Genomic DNA, 9044 nt, shown 5'->3' on the forward strand with positions numbered 1-9044 from the left:
GTAAGGCTACAACCACCAAACATTTTCAGATTAAATACTCTTACCAGCTACATGATGATCAGTTTTTACCACTTGATGCGAGCATAGTGTAAGCTAAGTAAAGTAAGCAACTGATCTCACTTAAAATCCTATTGTAAATAAAACAAATACGACAAGTACAAAATGATAAATGGTACAGATAGTACTAGTATTTACAATTACCTGTTAAATGTATAGTTATACAAATTCTGAATAAAATTGGAAGTGATTTTTCCCCTTTTTATATGGAGAATTATCAGAAAGCGGAAGCAAAATCGAGCCCATCACGCAAAGAGTAATAACAACAAAGAGAAACAATAACAAACGCAAGAAAATGCTTAATTGAGGAAAACATTCATACGTATGTATTTTTGAAACAATTTTCTAATTCAAACAACCCTTGGAAGGTTCCTCGAGCAAAATTACAGTAAGAGACTTTACAATAACCAAATTGAAACCCTAAAGAGGAAGAGACTAATACAACACCTCAACCAAATTGAAACCCTAAAAAGGAGAAGAGTTTACCGTACCTCTTTCAAACCATTCTGGAAACGATTTGTCCTTCTAGATTCTGGAAACGATTTATCCTTGTGAAAAAATTCGCTGTGAGAAGAGTTTACAGTAGCTAATTTAGATTTTAGAGACTCTTTGATTTTGTTTTTTGTGACACTTTGACCAATTTTGGTCAAATCTTCTATCTATATATGAGAAAACGATCAAAATGGTCCTTAATGTATGACTTTGATTCTATTTGGTCCTTAATATATGAACTTGATGGAAATGGTCCTTTATGTATCATAAATTGTAATCAATTTGGTCCTTAACCTTAAAATTAATATATTTCATTTTTTTTTGCCGTCAAATACACGGAATATGTAAAAGATGCGCTCGTTCAAGACTTTCCTTCCCCTGTTTCCAAAAATTCCAAAATGGCACATCAAATTTTTTTTAACCAAAAGGGCAAAGGAACGATTTTCTTCTGACAAAATTGACGTCGTTACTCCTTTAAAAAACATAAAAATCGCTGCCGGTCCAAAAATATTTTTTTTCTTTAAAATCGCTGCTGTGAATTTATTTTTTGAACAATGTTGCCCCAGCAGCGTTTAAAAAATAGAAATAGCTGCTATAGCAGCCATTTTCTTTAAAAAAATTATTTTTTTTTAATTAAAAATTCCCGAGGTGAGGACTGCTTAAAAAAATAATGGGAAATCGCTCCACGTGTAGTGATTTTAGTTAAATTTTTTCTTTTAAATAATCGCTGCCACGACAGCGATTTCAATAGAAAAAATTTTCCAATTGAGTTACTTTATAATTTGTTATTGTATACTTTTTGATTGCTAGCAGCAATTGGAAAATAATAATAAAAATTCTTACTGAAATCGCTGCCAAGACAGCGATTATTTTTTTAAAAAATTTAACTAAAATCACTACACGTGGAACGATTTTCCATTATTTTTTTAAGTAGTCCCGCCTCAGGAATTTTTAATAAAAAAAATAAAAACTTTTTTAAGAAAATGGCTACTATAGCAGCTATTTCTATTTTTTAAACGCTGCTGGGGCAACGTTGTTAAAAAAATAATCCACAGTAGCGATTTTAAAGAAAAAAGAAAAAAAAAATTGGATCGGCAGCGATTTTTATGTTTTTTAAAGGAGTAACGGCGTCAATTTTGTTAGAAGAAAATCGCTCCTTTGCCCTTTTGGTTAAAAAAAAATTGATGTGCACTTTTGAAATTTTTGGAAACAGGGGAAGGAAAGTCTTGAATGAGCGCATCTTTTACATATTTCGTATATTTTGATGGCAAAAAAATGAAATATATTAATTTTAGGGTTAAATGACCAAATTGATCACAATTTATGATACATAAAGGACCATTTCCATCAAGTTCATATATTAAGGACCAAATGGAATCAAAGCCCATACATTAAGGACCATTTTGATCATTTTCTCATATATATATATATATATATATATAATATAATAGGAGACGAAAAAAAAGTGACACGTGTTAGTATCACAAAAATTCAATAATTTAATAATTCAAAAAATAGATTAAAATTAACAAAAAAAAAAAAAAAAAAGAAATAACCAACTAGATCATTCTGTGTTTATTTTTTTTCCGAAAACTAAAAAATGTTTAATGTTTTTTTAATTTGAATTTAAAATAATTAAAAAAAACTGAAAAAGTTTGATAAGGACGACTCTATTTTGGGGTAATTATCAATTTTAACTTTTCACAGTTAATCCTTCTTTATAGCAGAAATTAAAGGCAAATTGTTAACTAATAAAAATAAAAGTTGTTAACATAACTATTCTTATAATTTCAAATCTTAAATTATGAAGTGAGGATATTTATTAGTATTAAAATGCAAAAAAAGAAAAGGAAGAAGATACATCACGTTAATAAATGGAGAATTTTAAGGAGTTATTTTAGTGGGTAGTTATTAGTTTTAAAAAAACGAGTCTTGCTTTTGAATTATATGATAAAAGACATCACAAAATAATTGTGCTAAAATTTAGGAAGTACAATATTACAATATTATTTTCAATTTTCAGATTTTAAATTATAACTGATTAAATTTTATAAATACAAATTTGAAATAAAAATATTATTTAAAAAACAAATAATGACAAATTTTAGCATAAAAAAAAACAAATGTAAAATGTCAAATTTTAAATTCAACAAATGTGACAAAAAAAAAAGTAAAACAAGAACATGATTATGTGAACGGTCAGTTACAAATAAATTTTAGAAAAAGTCAGTATTTACTTTTAGAATATATGTTTAAGATAATGATGCTAAAATTTATCTATATATAATCTAGTATCTATATATAATTAAAAGGAAGAAAGTCTAGCCTAGGATCATGACATGTGGCAGTGTAGGATCAAAACATGTGTCATTATAGTTTAAATTAGTTAATTTAGGTAATAATTAACTAATTTTTGAATTTTTACAGCCTTTTTTTATAATTTTAATTTATACAATTAGTTGGTTATTTTTTAAAAATTCAAATTCATACAGTTTTTAGTCATAGTAATGATTTATCTATTTACTCCTTATTTATAGCAAATAAAATTACAGATCATTTACATTGATTTTTTAAACTTATAAATGAATTCTAATTAGCACCACACGTTTAGGACTTTATTGTGCGGAACTCATCAATTTTTATACTAAATATTTAAATTAATTTCCCACAATCACTCCTCCTCTACAGCAAAAATAATACTAATTGTTAAAAATTCCAATGAGTACGTTTAGGATTTTTTTTTGTGGGAAAATATTATTTCAAACTTTCAAAGTTACTATTTTCATTTATTAAGCACATTAAATCACATTATTTTAATATGCAATATATCTGTCCAAAAACAAAAAATTCCACAAATTTAGAGAATACAGATAGTAGTTATCTTTAAAAAAAAAAAGGATAAAACAACAAGAAAAGAAAAAGATCTAAATAGAAAAAAAAAAAAAGGAAAAAAACAAAACCAATTTCGTAACTTCCCATTACCTTAGCCCACGTCTGCATATTAGTTTTCTCTAAAGTGGAAATCTCCAAGAGAAACCGTTCCCAAAACAATTTAGAAAAATAGTTATGTAGTTTCTCTTCTTCAGCAACGAGATTTCCTCCTTCTTCTTCTTCTTCTTCTTTCTCCAAGATCATCACCAAACTCAGGTTAGAAAATCTTTGAAACTCTACTTCACAATTATATTCATAGTAAAAATTCTATAATTTTTGAGTATCTTATATATATATGTTTCTTTTTGAATCCGAATTTTAATTATAGTTATTAATTGATCCATAATCAATTCATTGTTAATAGAGTTGATCCTCTTTGTAATTAAGAGACTGTAGCTTAATTTTATATAGTAGAATACATGAAAATGTGAGGGGAAAAGATATATATGTTTTTTTTGGTGTTCGGTTGGTAATCTTCATAGCAACAAACTTTTTTTTCGCCTATTTCTTCTTCATTCCACTGAATAAACTGCTAAAAAGTGATTTCGTAACATCATCTATAATTACCACCAAAAAAGAAATTATTATTTATAAATTACAAATCATAGCAATGGACTTCTTTAAAACTAATCTTCATGAGGAGTAGCATATTATGAAAGAAAAGGGTTCCAACGTGAAGGTGGTTCATGTATAACTTTCTCTTTTTATATTCTTTTAAAAAATAATATACTAATTTGTGATTAGTTTTAGTGAATTATTTTTACTTGTCTTTTTTTCAAGGTTATGTATATTGTACTAATTCCTAATATGTATTGGTGTATTATTATTTGCAGGGAGATCACATTCATGCAACCATTAAAAGGTTTGTGAATCCATGTATTATGCTAATAATTTTAATCTCAATAGTTACGCATTTTCATGTTGAGATCCACATTCTATGTAATAGAGTAGTTACAATTTTATTTTAATTTGAATTTCATTTTAAAAGAATCTAATTGAAAAGGCTAAAACAAGAAACAATCTTTTTTAATTCTAAACTAATTGGAACTCTAAAAAAATGAAAAACGATACAAAAAAAAATAAAAAAAATCTAATCTGCACATTTAACCCCTATTTAAATTGGGAAAAAAAATTACTAACATGCACACTAACTTCTCACATCCCATTTGCCCCACGAAATTCTAACTGCCTAGGACCTTTTTTTTAATTCTACATTAATTACAATTTTAACAGTATTTGTAAATCTATATTTTCTTTAACTTATCAAAAAAAGGTTTCTTCCTACATGAAAACTAACTTTTTAGTTTTAACAATTATCCTACTTCTTATCTGAGATTTCTTCTCCGTTTTATCTTTATATTTTTATTTTGACTTTAAAAAATAACTAATCAAAACCAACCTCAAAGCTTTGATCACCCATGATTGCTTTAACTTCTTTCTCATTCCTCATTTTCTCATGCATGATTATACACAATCACTCCCATGACTCTTCTTGGTCGAATGATTTCGAAACTGTTTGGTAGTTACATTGATAATTTTCACATTAATGTATGTATAAAAACTATTATTGCTACTACTTTATAAAAAGAATTCATTTGGATTAGCAATAATAAAGAATATGCTAATCCATTAATGTGAAAATTATCAATGTAACTACCATTAGCTAATGGCGACAGTGTTCATCGACAGTGAAGTATGCCGGGTTCCGATCTCCATATATTCAAAGTCCACCAGTTTTCAACCATAGACCATCATCGACAGTGAAGATACAGGACACATAATTCACTGGTTTCAGATTTTTTTTACCGGCAAATGGTTGTCCACCGATGGACTGAATATGCTCTATGCTTTGGTGTGCGCGCGCGCTCTCTTTGGTGATGAAGAATGGTGTGGTTTAAGCTTAATCTGAACAAATTTAATTTAATGTGTATACTGATAAATGAAACGTTTATTTCTAAAATATTAGAAACAAATTTTAGTTTATGATGTTAACCAAATTTTGTACTAAATAATCAATTCATGTATACATATTAAACATATATGCATGTGCATATTTGATATGAAAACAAAAGATTCCAACTCTTTCATACCATTACAGGAACTATAATTAGTGCAGTGATGTAGAGGAACATCCTTTGAATTATGTCTACGTCGTGAAGATAAGTGAATAATACAAAGTTCAAAAGTAAAGAGAGTTTTGAAGAGGAGCATACTTCCTATATGCAGCAAAAGGAGATAAATTATGTGCATTATCATGATAAGTGTAGGTGAGTATAATGATCACATTTTTTAAAAAATCTTTTACATGCTCATGGATGGGACATGATATACACAATCAAGTCAGGAAAGAATCCGAATTATGAAGCGGGAAGAAGTACCGCTCAACTACTTTGGCATAACATTGAAGTCTACTCTACATTCATTATCTTCAACACACACCTACAATAGTTCTCTCCTCTACTTTAGCAGAAAAAAATCAAGGCGTCCACCCTTCTACTGCCTACATCAAAGATGCAAATGGCAATATTGTACAATTTATTGTGGTCACAAGATTTGGAATCATATGGCACATACTTATATGATACAGTCATAATCTAATTTGATTATGAATATTTTATACACGTACAAAAGTTCTTTCATAATAAACATTATTCACTATTTCAAAAGCATTGCACAAATAAAAGATTGTTGTGTTAAGTATTTTGTTTGCCTGTATTTTTTTTAACTTTAAAACACTAACTTTCATGGCATCAAAAAAAGTTAATTTGAGAGATTTTTGAATATTCTTTTTATTATAGTGTATTCTTTTTAATTATGTTATATTGTGTTATATTTTTATTAATTATGATATTTGAAGTTCATCAAAATATTATTCGATGATTGTATTTATATAATTTATTTCTTTTAATTTTATAATTGATAATTGATTTGTAATTGGGTATATTGCATTGAAAAATAGTATGATAATTAGATATTTGTTAACTTAATATATCTATGCGTGTGCAAGCAAATGAAATCAAAATCAAAATTTACTTTAATATCGCGCATCGCGCGGGTACTATACTAGTCTATATATAATAGGAGAAGAAAAACGCCACATGTCAGCACCATGAATTTTTAGAATTTTAAATGATAAAAAATAAAATATTATATAAATAATTAAATATTATAAATTTATATATATTTTATTTATATTTATATTTATATAATAGGAAAAGAAAAAACACCATATGTCAACACCATGAATTTTCAAAATTTTAAATAATAAAACATAAAATATTATATAAATAATTAAATATTATAAATTTAAAATTTTAAAATAGACACATGTCATCAACTTACACAAATAATGACAAATGTCAACATTTTAAAACATATAATTACTATTTTTTAAATCTAATTTATAAATTAATAACAAGATTGATTTTTAAAAATCATTTAATCTAGGAAAGATTTTAAAAAAAAACAATTTGAATTGATTCACTAAATAATAAAAATCTAATTTTAAAAAATAATGAAATAAAATTATAAATTAAAACATTCCTAACTACACATTAACTCTTCGTGTTGGGTTCCTAAAAACGTGCAACTGTAAATGAATGCAGTACGTTTAGAACTCTTCATCTTTTCTTTTCTTTTTTTGAAGTTTTCAGATTTAATATTAACTATTTGAACTAAAAATAAAGTTTAATTAAATTATTGTATTTGAGTGAAAATAATTATATATTTTATATTATTAGAAAAAGTATTGCCTTTGTATTATGACAAAACACAATTATTTTCAATTTGTAGGTTTTAAATTATAACATATTAAATTTTATAAATTCAAATTTTAAATAAAATAGACAATATATCATCAATTAAAATGAATAATTACAAATGTCAGACTAAGAAAATATTAAAATGTGAAAAACAAATTTAAGTAAAGTAACGTGATTACGTGAATGAGTCACTTAAAAATAGTTATTACAAAAAAAATAGAATATCTACTTTAGGATAAATGTTTAAGATAATGATGGATTAAAATTTAGGAATTACAATACTTATCTATTTATTTTCTTTCTAAAGTATTTTCAATTCACTAAATATTATAAATCTGAAATTTTATATAACTGCACATTTCATAGTTGCTAACAAAAATTCAAACAAAACATACTAATTTTTTTTAAAAAATCAGTTAGCGAACTATTGAGTGATAATAATAATAATAAATAGAAAAGACTATAAAAATACATAGTCAGGCTTCATTTGAATTGTACATGTGTTTCATAGTAGATATATGAATACCTTTCACACAACTAAATAAATACTAATCAAGTTCATGTTTACCTCATGAAATATTGTATTGCAATCAGATTTAAAGTTTTGCATGTTGTATACATTAAGTATTTTCGATAAAATATGCAAAGTATAAAAAAATGATATACCAAAAAAAACATATAAGCCTCTAAAATTTACATACTCACGAGAAGCAAGAAAAAAAAAAACAGAAATGTTAAATCGTACTTTGTGCTTTGAATATAGATTATGAATGCATACTTCCCCTTCTTCGTTGATCTTTGCTTGCCTTTACATTTGAGAGCTTTTTCTCCAATTTAGCCTAATGACATCAATACTTTGATTTAAAACATAAAATATAGCACAATAAAAATCTACAAATTGTAAAAATTCAAAATTGGATACAATAAAAATAAAATATACATCAACATGCATAAATAGTGTAATCATCAAGGTGAGTAATGAGAATATTGTGTGTGATAATGCATGAGAGAAATGGGGAATGGAAAAACGTATATTTTGATTTTGAAAATTGTTGGGTATGTAGCAAGAGTTAATGGGAAATTGAGGGAAGATGAAAGAGGAACTTGGAAAAAGTTGGGAACTTGAAAAGTTGAGAACTTGAAAAGTCCTCTTATGCTTTATTGAAAAGACATTTGTCCCTCATCGTTGGTGGAAAGAAAAATAGGAGAGTTTAAATATAGAAACACTCCTATTAATTGTTAAAAGGGTTGGAAAGAGGGACCCCCCTCGCGCCGTCGTTGTCGTCGTCGCTCGCTCGGCTTCGGCTTCAGCTTCGGCTTCGGCTTCGGATTTGGATTTGGAAAAATGATATAGAAACACTCCTATTAATTGTTAAAAGGGTTGGAAAGAGGGACCCCCTCGCGCCGTCGTCGTCGCTCGCTCGGCTCGACTTCGGCTTCGGATTTGGATTTGGATTTGGAAAAATGATGCGCGACCCGTTTTATTTAAATCTTTAAATTTCCCGCAGTGACTGTTCTGAAAGGTTGCAACTTTCAGAAACAGTCATNCCTAGATTGAGTTAAATAGACTTTTTTTGTGATGACATGTCAGCGTTTTTATATAAATAGATAATTAACTGTATCTTTATTATTTACATCCATTTAATTATTTTAAAATTTTTGTTTATTTCAAATAAATAATCAGCAATTCTTTCAATTTGTTAAAAAGGCAATCAATTATAAGAAGAAGACTGTCAGATATGAATTGTCAGTTTGATTTAAATGTGAAAGTTGGGAGTTCGAAATTTATTTTAAATAATAAAA

General features: G+C 26.8%; 1 protein-coding gene across 1 annotated transcript in view; it reads right to left on the minus strand.

Moving 5' to 3' along the window:
* LOC125871080 (uncharacterized) overlaps positions 1-6718 on the minus strand; it is a 46324-nt gene extending 39606 nt beyond the window's left edge. Inside the window, exon 1 of the mRNA XM_049551671.1 lies at positions 6713-6718. The gene's annotated coding sequence lies outside the window, so the exon portion shown is untranslated. The remainder of the gene's footprint in view (positions 1-6712) is intronic.
* Positions 6719-9044: the final 2326 nt, after the last annotated feature.

Source organism: Solanum stenotomum, chromosome 7, assembly GCF_019186545.1.
Source record: "Solanum stenotomum isolate F172 chromosome 7, ASM1918654v1, whole genome shotgun sequence".
NCBI classification, from domain to species: Eukaryota; Viridiplantae; Streptophyta; class Magnoliopsida; order Solanales; family Solanaceae; genus Solanum; species Solanum stenotomum.